Genomic DNA, 9009 nt, shown 5'->3' on the forward strand with positions numbered 1-9009 from the left:
AGACGTTTCGCCATCCAGCCAGCCACTGGATGGCGAAACGTCCACAACAAAGACAACCAGACGCCGCACATGTGTCTTAATTTCATCAGTAGTTGTAGTAGTAGTAGTAGAAGAAGAAGAGGTAGTAGTAGTGGTAGTGGTAGAAGTGGGAAATAAGGAAGACAAGCCAGTCAAAAACAAAGGAAGGGGAGCACTGCAAGAGAGCTAGATGCCCACAGAGGGAGAGCAGGCGCACAGAGGTGCGTGAAAGGGGAAGTGGTGAAATAAAATAAATGAAGAAGGAACAGAAACACGAGACAGGCGAGAGAAAGACAACCCAGAGGAGAAAAGGAAAGAGGAAAGGGGAAGAGGAAGAAGAAAAAGAAAGAAAAAATGAGGATTCAGGTTAAGTCACGGGTGTTCTGAAGTTTGGAGCATTTTACAATGTAGTGGGAGATTAAGGCATCTACAGAGACGAAGCCAGGGCTAAGGTTCATACAAGGAAAGTTGTGTATTAGAGAGGATTCAACTAGACGGCGACTGTTCGAGTTGGAAGTAGGGAAGACAATTTTAGCAGAAGACCAGTCAATAGGATGGCTATGATCTCTGACGTGACAGAAAAGAGCATTGTTAGTGTCGGCAAGCCTAACACTATTTTTGTGCTCCCTAAGTCTGTCAGAAAGAGATCGACCAGTTTCTCCGAAGTATTGAAGAGGACAGGAGGAGCAAGAAAGAGGGAGGAGAGGTATGAACGAGATTAGTGTGCACAATTCTAGAATCTGGTAGTAGTGCTTCGTCAGCAAGTTCTGAGTCAGGAGTTTCTCCACCAGAGAACGGTGCAGTTAATGATCAGGGAACTATCACTGCACCTGATCACCTACTGCGCCGAAGTACGAACAGCAGGGATACATCTGTCAGAACTGGTAGAGGACGGGGCAGAGGACGTGGAGGAGGACGTGGAGGAGGAAGACATCTACAGCCGTCTCATCCTCCACTAACACAGTTCCAGCGGCAGAATCTGAGGACAAATCTGCAAAACTCAGGAGGTGCAACAAATCCTAGTCCACCCTCCCAGTCACCTAGGCTGTGCTCTCGCTGTCACCGGAAGGGGCACACTGCCAACAACTGCCTGCGAGATACCAGGTGTAATTACTGCTACAAGAAAGGACATAAGGAGGACCAGTGTCGGAAGAAAAAGGAACTTGACAGACAGGGCCACCTATTTAGAGACCTGTTCTCAGAACAAACCAGCAGGATCTCTGAATTTGTGAACACTCTAACACGTCACCCACTTAGCTACTCCTATCCCAGCCCAGCAGGTGGGATTGCGCCTTATACAAGACCACAGACCTACATCCCTGCAGCTGCCTCAGTACCCTACCTCTCTCAAGGGCAGGCACCTTACATTCCCTACGCACCCACCACCTCAAGCTGACCACTTCATCATGAGAAGCCAGTCTATCAGCATCCTGTCGGCCAACATTAGAGGTTTCATTACTAATGTTGGAGAGCTCACACATAGCTTTGTGAACACTCGACGTCCCGACATGATAGCTGTTGTTGAAACATTTTTGGATGACAGGACTCCAGAAAATTTTGCAAGAATTGCTGGCTACACCTCATGGATGAGAAGAGACAGGCAAAGGCAAGGAGGAGGTGTTGCTGTGTGCTTCTCTAAAAGTGTTCATGCCCAGCACATTGATGTTGCCACCCCTACACATCTTGAAATGATGTTCTTCAAGCTCTGTATAAACACTAGTACCTCTGTACTAGCATGTGCAATGTACAGACTTCAGTGGCAACATGCAGACCCTATCAACTTCCTAATGGAAAATTTTGACTCCCTTCTGCTACAACACAACTGTCAACATATTATAATTGTTGGTGACCTCAACCAGCACCTTATACAGAGGGACTTTGATGACCTTCTTGCAGTGTTTGACATGAGAAACTTTGTTGATTTCCCTACTCATATCTCTGGCTCCTCCCTTGACCCAGTAGTGAGTGATCTGGCAGAATCAACCCCTCGGCTACGTTGGATCGTCTGACCACAAGGCTGTTTTTACCACACTTAAGATCCCATCAGAACGAGGTGAGGAGTCCACACGCACAACCTGGCTATGGGAAAGAGGTAATTGGCCAGCCCTTTGCTCTGAGCTCGCCACCACCGACTGGAATGCTCTTCTCCAAGGGGATGTTGACAACCAAGTGAAAGCCTTCACTGGACACATCCTTAATCTACAACAAGAACACATTCCTCACCGGCAATATGTGACGAAGCCTACAGATCAGCCTTGGTTTGGCTTTCGTTGTAGAGAGGCTGCTACTGCTAAGTACAAAGCAGGGCGAAGGTATAAGAGACATCCTACCACCTATAACAGGAACTTGCACATGCAAGCCTGTAGGCATATGGGTGATGTTCAAAAGTGGGCCATTGCTAAATGGGAGGTGGACACTAAAAGAAAGTTAGCATCAGGTAGGGTAGGCTCCAAAACCTGGTGGTCCCTGGTCAAGGACAGACAAGGTTATCTGCCTGATGAACTTATTCCACCTCTAAATCGACAGGATGGGACCACCTCTACTAGTAGTCAAGAGAAGGCGGACCTCTTTGCTGAACACTTTGCTACCAAAATGCAAGTTCCTGATCCAGCAAGGGACCCTCCTTGGCTAGCTGCAAGAACTGTGTCAAAACTGTCAGTGGTGACAATAAGGCAGGAGGAGGTGCATTTCCTACTTAAATCGCTTGACCAAGAAAAGGCTGTGGGCCCAGACAAGTTGAGCCCAAGATTGTTGAGAAGATGTGCAGACCAGCTAGCAGCACCTCTAACTCGCATCTTTCAGCACTGCCTAGTACAGTGTAAATGGCCCTCTCTATGGAAAAAGGCGAATGTAGTCCCTGTTCACAAAAAGAAGAGCAGAGCAGAAATCAGCAACTACAGACCAGTGTCACTCCTGTCAATCACTGGTAAGATCCTTGAGACAATAATCTCAAGACAAATGACAGAGTTTTTTGACTACCACTCAATATGGCTTCAGGAAAGGTTACTCTGCTGCTGATCTGTTGTTAAACCTCTCCACTAAGTGGCACCAGTCACTGGATGAATCCAAAGTCAGCTGTGTGGTAGCACTGGACATTGCTGGCGCTTTCGACCGGGTGTGGCACCAGGGCCTCTTAGCAAAACTTCAAGCACTGGGAATTGCAGGCTCTACGCTATGTCTCCTCAGTGACTACCTTCATGGTAGATCTCTAAGTGTAGTTCTCAATGGAACGGAATCAGCAAGACATCCTATTGGGGCAAGTGTTCCACAAGGAAGCGTGCTGGGTCCATTGTTATGGAATGTCTACTTCAACGACCTTCTTCATCTCATCCCAGAATCACATGCATATGCAGACGACTGTACACTGACATTCACTTATCCAAGAGAAGAAATGCCAGCTGCTCTAAGCTACATCAATCACCAGCTGAGAGCTATATCAGCTCGGGGAAATAGATGGCAAGTAACATTTGCACCTGAGAAAACGCAAATGATGATCGTCTCTAGGCACCATGATGGTAATGCTGGTGCAGTAGTAAGGATGAATGGGAGGATGTTGGCACCTGGAGAAGAAGTTGATATCCTTGGGGTGAAATTTGACTCCAAACTAACCATGAAGAACCATGTTGTAAATCTTGCAAACAAGGCAGCCAGGAAGCTTACAGCACTTCGCCGTATCTCCCATCTGCTTGACAGTAAGGGTTGCAAGATCCTGTACGAGGCGCAAGTACGCTCGCACCTTGAGTATGCTCCACTTTCTTGGTTTGCCTGCCCCCCCCCTCTCATCTGCGACTGCTTGACAGAGTAGAGAACAGAGCAAGACGTCTCATCTCTCGCCTGCACTCATCCTGGATAGATCTGTCATTTCAGCAGAGCCTTCAACATAGGAGGGATGTGGGTGGCCTTACTGTTATGTACAAGGCCAATATTGTCAAAATACCACACTTGGATCCACTTCGAGGACAGCGTGAAACAAGCTTTTATGCCACAAGACGGGCAGAAAGCAGCAACTTCACTCTGGCTGTACCCTTCTCCAGAACATCACTCCATCTGAGATCATACATACCCAGGATGACTCGAGTATGGAACACATTCGTACAGCATAATGATGTCAACGAGATAAAGTCAGTTGATCAAATGAAAATGCTGGCCCACAGATGGCTCCAACTTCATCCTGTTTCCTACTTGTATGTCTCATAACAATAAAAATGCTTTCAAATGAGCTGATGTAGGTAACAGCTCTTAGCTTGCCAATAAAGTTAGGAATCCTTAAGCTTTGTAGATGAATGGTTCAGAGAACCGACATGTTGATAAATTAGACACATGTGCAACTCTTGGGTATCTTTATTGAGGAAACGTTTCGCCACACAGTGGCTTCATCAGTCCATACAAAGGAGAATCTTGAAGAACAGGAGGAGAATGAGGTAATCAGTCCCTCAACCTTGAGTCGATGTGGTCAGTCCATCAATCTTGAATAGAATACGGCATACGTGCTGAGAAGGAGCTTATAAACCGTTGGCAGGAGAGGTGAAGCAGTCATAGGTCGTGTAATATTTGTTCAATGTTGAAGTAGGTCGTGCCCAAGAATTAGGCAAGCGAAGAATTCCCAAGTATTAAGATCCCAAGAAGTTGCAGTGTCTGACAGGTTTGTAGATGGTTTGTATGGACTGACGAAGCCACTGTGTGGCGAAACGTTTCCTCAATAAAGATACCCAAGAGTTGCACATGTGTCTAATTTATCAATCCTTAACCTGTAAATAGCTGTCAATAAAGCTAGGGATCCTTAACCTTGTCAAACCCTGTGTAAAAAAAAAAAAAAAAAAAAAAAAGAGAGAGAGAGAGAGAGAGAGAGAGAGAGAGAGAGAGAGAAGCAAGGAATGCAGCTCCGATATCAGGGTTGCTATGCGACTTGTACCAGGCACTGCCTGGCACCAGCATGACAAGTGAACAAGTAGCAAGCAAGTGATGGCAGCCAGTCAACAGTCCAACAGCGAGCACAATGACAGGTACAGCTGATACATACTAACTACATACATAACCTAATATTATAATAATAAAAGCAAGATATTTTCATTTTAGCAATTAAGAAAACATCGGGAACTATGAAGTTATATCAAATTCAAGATTATATATATATATATATATATATATATATATATATATATATATATATATATATATATATCTATATATATATATATATATATATAAGGAATTCGCAAGAACAGGCGAAATATACACAAACACTGATCTCTGGCTGAAGGAGACTCGAACCTACGAATCTTGGAACAAGGTACACAGTGCTTTACCAATCTACCCACACTGGACCAATACCTTGGAGTCCAGCTTGCGCTAGACTTTGATCCAAGGCAGCCAGCTTTCAGGGAGAAGGCTTACAGCATTTCATCTCATCCCCTGCATTCGCCTGCTCTTGCGAATTCCTTGCATTGTTAATATCTCTAGTAAGGCTGATGCATGCAGGGGATGAGATGAAAAGCTGTAAGCCTTCTCCCTTAAAGTTGGCTGCCTTAGATCAAAGTCTAGCGCAAGCTGGACTCCAAGGTATTGGTCCAGTGTGGGTAGATTGGTAAAGCACTGCGTACCTTGTTCCAAGGTTCGTAGGTTCGAGTCTCCTTCAGCCAGAGATCAGTGTTTGTATATATATATATATATATATATATATATATATATATATATATATATATATATATATATATATATATGTCGTGCCGAATAGGCAGAAATAGCGATTTTGGCTTAAATAGCAACGCTCATCTTGCCATATAAGACAAGTGAAAATTTGTGTATGCAATAATTTTGCCAAAATCATTGTGAACCTAACGAAAAAAATATATTTCACTGTGTTTGTTTAGTATTAAATTATTGTAAACAAATCTAAAATATATTTAGTTGGGTTAGGCTAAAATAAATTGTTCTTGTTATAATAACGTTAGGTAAGTTTTCTAAGTTCCTTTTCGTGCAAAATTATAATTTTTTACATCAACATTAATGAAAAAAATATATCTTTAAACGTATAAGAGAAAATTTTAGAAAGGACTTAATTTTAAATGAGTTCTTGCTAATTGACCAGTTTTACATATTCGGCACGACTATTGAGAAATTTTGGGATTGGGGGGGTGGGGGGTGAAAGTCGGAGGGGGAATTTCGGAAACCCCATAGGGGGAATCCAAAAACTTGATCCGAGGAATTGGAGAATTTCGAAAACCCCATAGGGGGGAATCCAAAGAACTTGTATTATCGAGAAATTTTTGGGGTTGGGGGTGAAAGTGTGAGGGGCAATCCAAAAAGACCCCATAGGGGGGATCCAAAAAAAAACTTGATCCGAGGAGATGGAGACTTTGATTTCGAGAAATTTTGGGATGGGGGTGAAAGTGAGAGGGGGAACCTCAAAAATTTGATCCGAGGAGATGGAGAGCACAAGAAAATGAAATTCAAAAAAAAATCGAAAAAAATCGGAAAAAAATTCGGGGCGCGGGGGCGATCCGGACGACGCTGCAGAAGGCACAGCAGAAGGCGCGGGCGGGGGTCGCGAAGGGCGCGGGCGGGCGCGCGGGCAGGCGCGCGGAACGACGGGGGGTCGCGAACGGGGGTCGTGGGCGGGGCCCCGCACCCCCCGCCCCCCCCCCCCCCGCCCCCACCCGCGCCCCCCCGCGTCCCCACCCGCGCCCCCACCCGCGCCAGTCGCGCCGACCCACCGGCCCAGCCGCGCCCTCGCGCCCCGCCCGCGCCTTCTGCTGCGCCTTCTGCAGCGTCGTCCGGATCGCCCCAGCGCCCCGAATTTTTTTCCGATTTTTTTCAAATTTTTTTTGAATTTCATTTTCTTATGATCTCCACTTCCTCGAATCAAGTTTTTTGGATTGCCCCTCCCACTTTCACCCCCATCCCAATTTCATTTTCTTATGATCTCCTTGGATGAAGTTTTTTTTTCTCGATAATACCAAGACTCCATCTCCTCGGATCAAGTTTTTCTAGATATCAAAGACTCCAATTCCTCGGATCAAGTTTTTGAGGTTCCCCCTGCCACTTTCACCCCCATCCCAATTTTTTTTTTTCGATAATACAAAGACTCCATCTCCTTGGAACAAAGTTTATGGGTACCCCTCCTTCCAACCCCCATCTCCTTGGATCAAGCTTTTCTCGGGGTAGCTGGCTTGGGATGTTGAGTGTCACCTATCTCAGGAGGCCTAACGTTCACGACCGGCTCTGTAGAAATTTATCTCCAGAAATCCCTGTAATTGTCAGAATTACAGGCCCTCTGCTGGCACCAATTTTAGTGGGGGTTCGTAGGAGATGTGATGGTTGGAGTTAAACACACTTGTTGGATGGTAACACATATATTGGCAGAGAGTGAAGAGGGAGGCCAAGCCTACCTGTAGCTGCTTGGAAGGTCTAATGGGAACTGAGAAGGATCCCAGGCGCGAAGGGCTCACAATGGCGTCACGTGACGTCACACATGCTAGTCACTGAGCCTACTGACCAGGGAGCCTAAACATATACATGGATGATATGATCCACAATATACTACACAAGTATACATATAAGGGGATGCAGTAGTTATACTGACATATATATACATATATATATATATATATATATATATATATATATATATATATATATATATATATATATATATATAAATATATATATATATATATATATATATATATATATATATATATATATATATATATATATATATATATATATATATATATATATATATATATATATATATAATATATATATGCAATAACACATTGTGGCTAGCAGGGGGATAGAACCTGTTTTGTTTTAGCCTGCCTCAAGGCAGGCTTAATATACATACATACATATATATATATATATATATATATATATATATATATATATATATATATATATATATATATATATATATATATATATATATATATATATATATATATATATATATATATATATATATGGTTTAGAAAGACACGTAAGCAAACACTATAACATATTTATTAGAAAACGTTTCGGTCCTGGGACCTTGATCACTTCTAACATACAGAGGTAGAAAGACATTATATATATAGGCGGAGAGTGAGATGTGACGCACGTGACCTGAGGAAAGTCATAAGAACATAAGAATGGAGGAACACTGTGGAAGGCCTACTGGCCCATGCGAGGCAGGTCCTTATCAAAACAACCTCTGCCTATGATGAGGACCAGTAGACGATGAAATCATGTGACTCCTGTGTTGTTGGGTTGGTGCTGCTTAAGTATCATGTATGCCAATGTTTTTGAAATTTTGTAGTTTCCAGTGTTGCGTTCTATAGTGTCGGTGACGGTGATTAGTGAGGCTTCTAGGCACCGTCGGCGTCTGAGGTCTGGTTCGGTGAGAACGAGTTGTGCCTCGTTCCAGTTCATTCTTATGTTCTTATGACTTTCCTCAGGTCACGTGCGTCACATCTCACTCTCCGCCTATATATATAATGTCTTTCTACCTCTGTATGTTAGAAGTGATGAACTGGAACGAGGCACAACTCGTTCTCACCGAACCAGACCTCAGACGCCGACGGTGCCTAGAAGCCTCACTAATCACCGTCACCGACACTATAGAACGCAACACTGGAAACTACAAAATTTCAAAAACATTGGCATACATGATACTTAAGCAGCACCAACCCAACAACACAGGAGTCACATGATTTCATCGTCTACTGGTCCTCATCATAGGCAGAGGTTGTTTTGATAAGGACCTGCCTCGCATGGGCCAGTAGGCCTTCCACAGTGTTCCTCCATTCTTATGTTCTTATGACTTTCCTCAGGTCACGTGCGTCACATCTCACTCTCCGCCTATATATATAATGTCTTTCTACCTCTGTATGTTAGAAGTGATCAAGGTCCCAGGACCGAAACGTTTTCTAATAAATATGTTATAGTGTTTGCTTACGTGTCTTTCTAAACCAACTTGTCGGTATTTATTACCAAGGTTTACATCATATA

This window comes from Cherax quadricarinatus, unplaced genomic scaffold (assembly GCF_038502225.1).
Source record: "Cherax quadricarinatus isolate ZL_2023a unplaced genomic scaffold, ASM3850222v1 Contig1880, whole genome shotgun sequence".
NCBI classification, from domain to species: Eukaryota; Metazoa; Arthropoda; class Malacostraca; order Decapoda; family Parastacidae; genus Cherax; species Cherax quadricarinatus.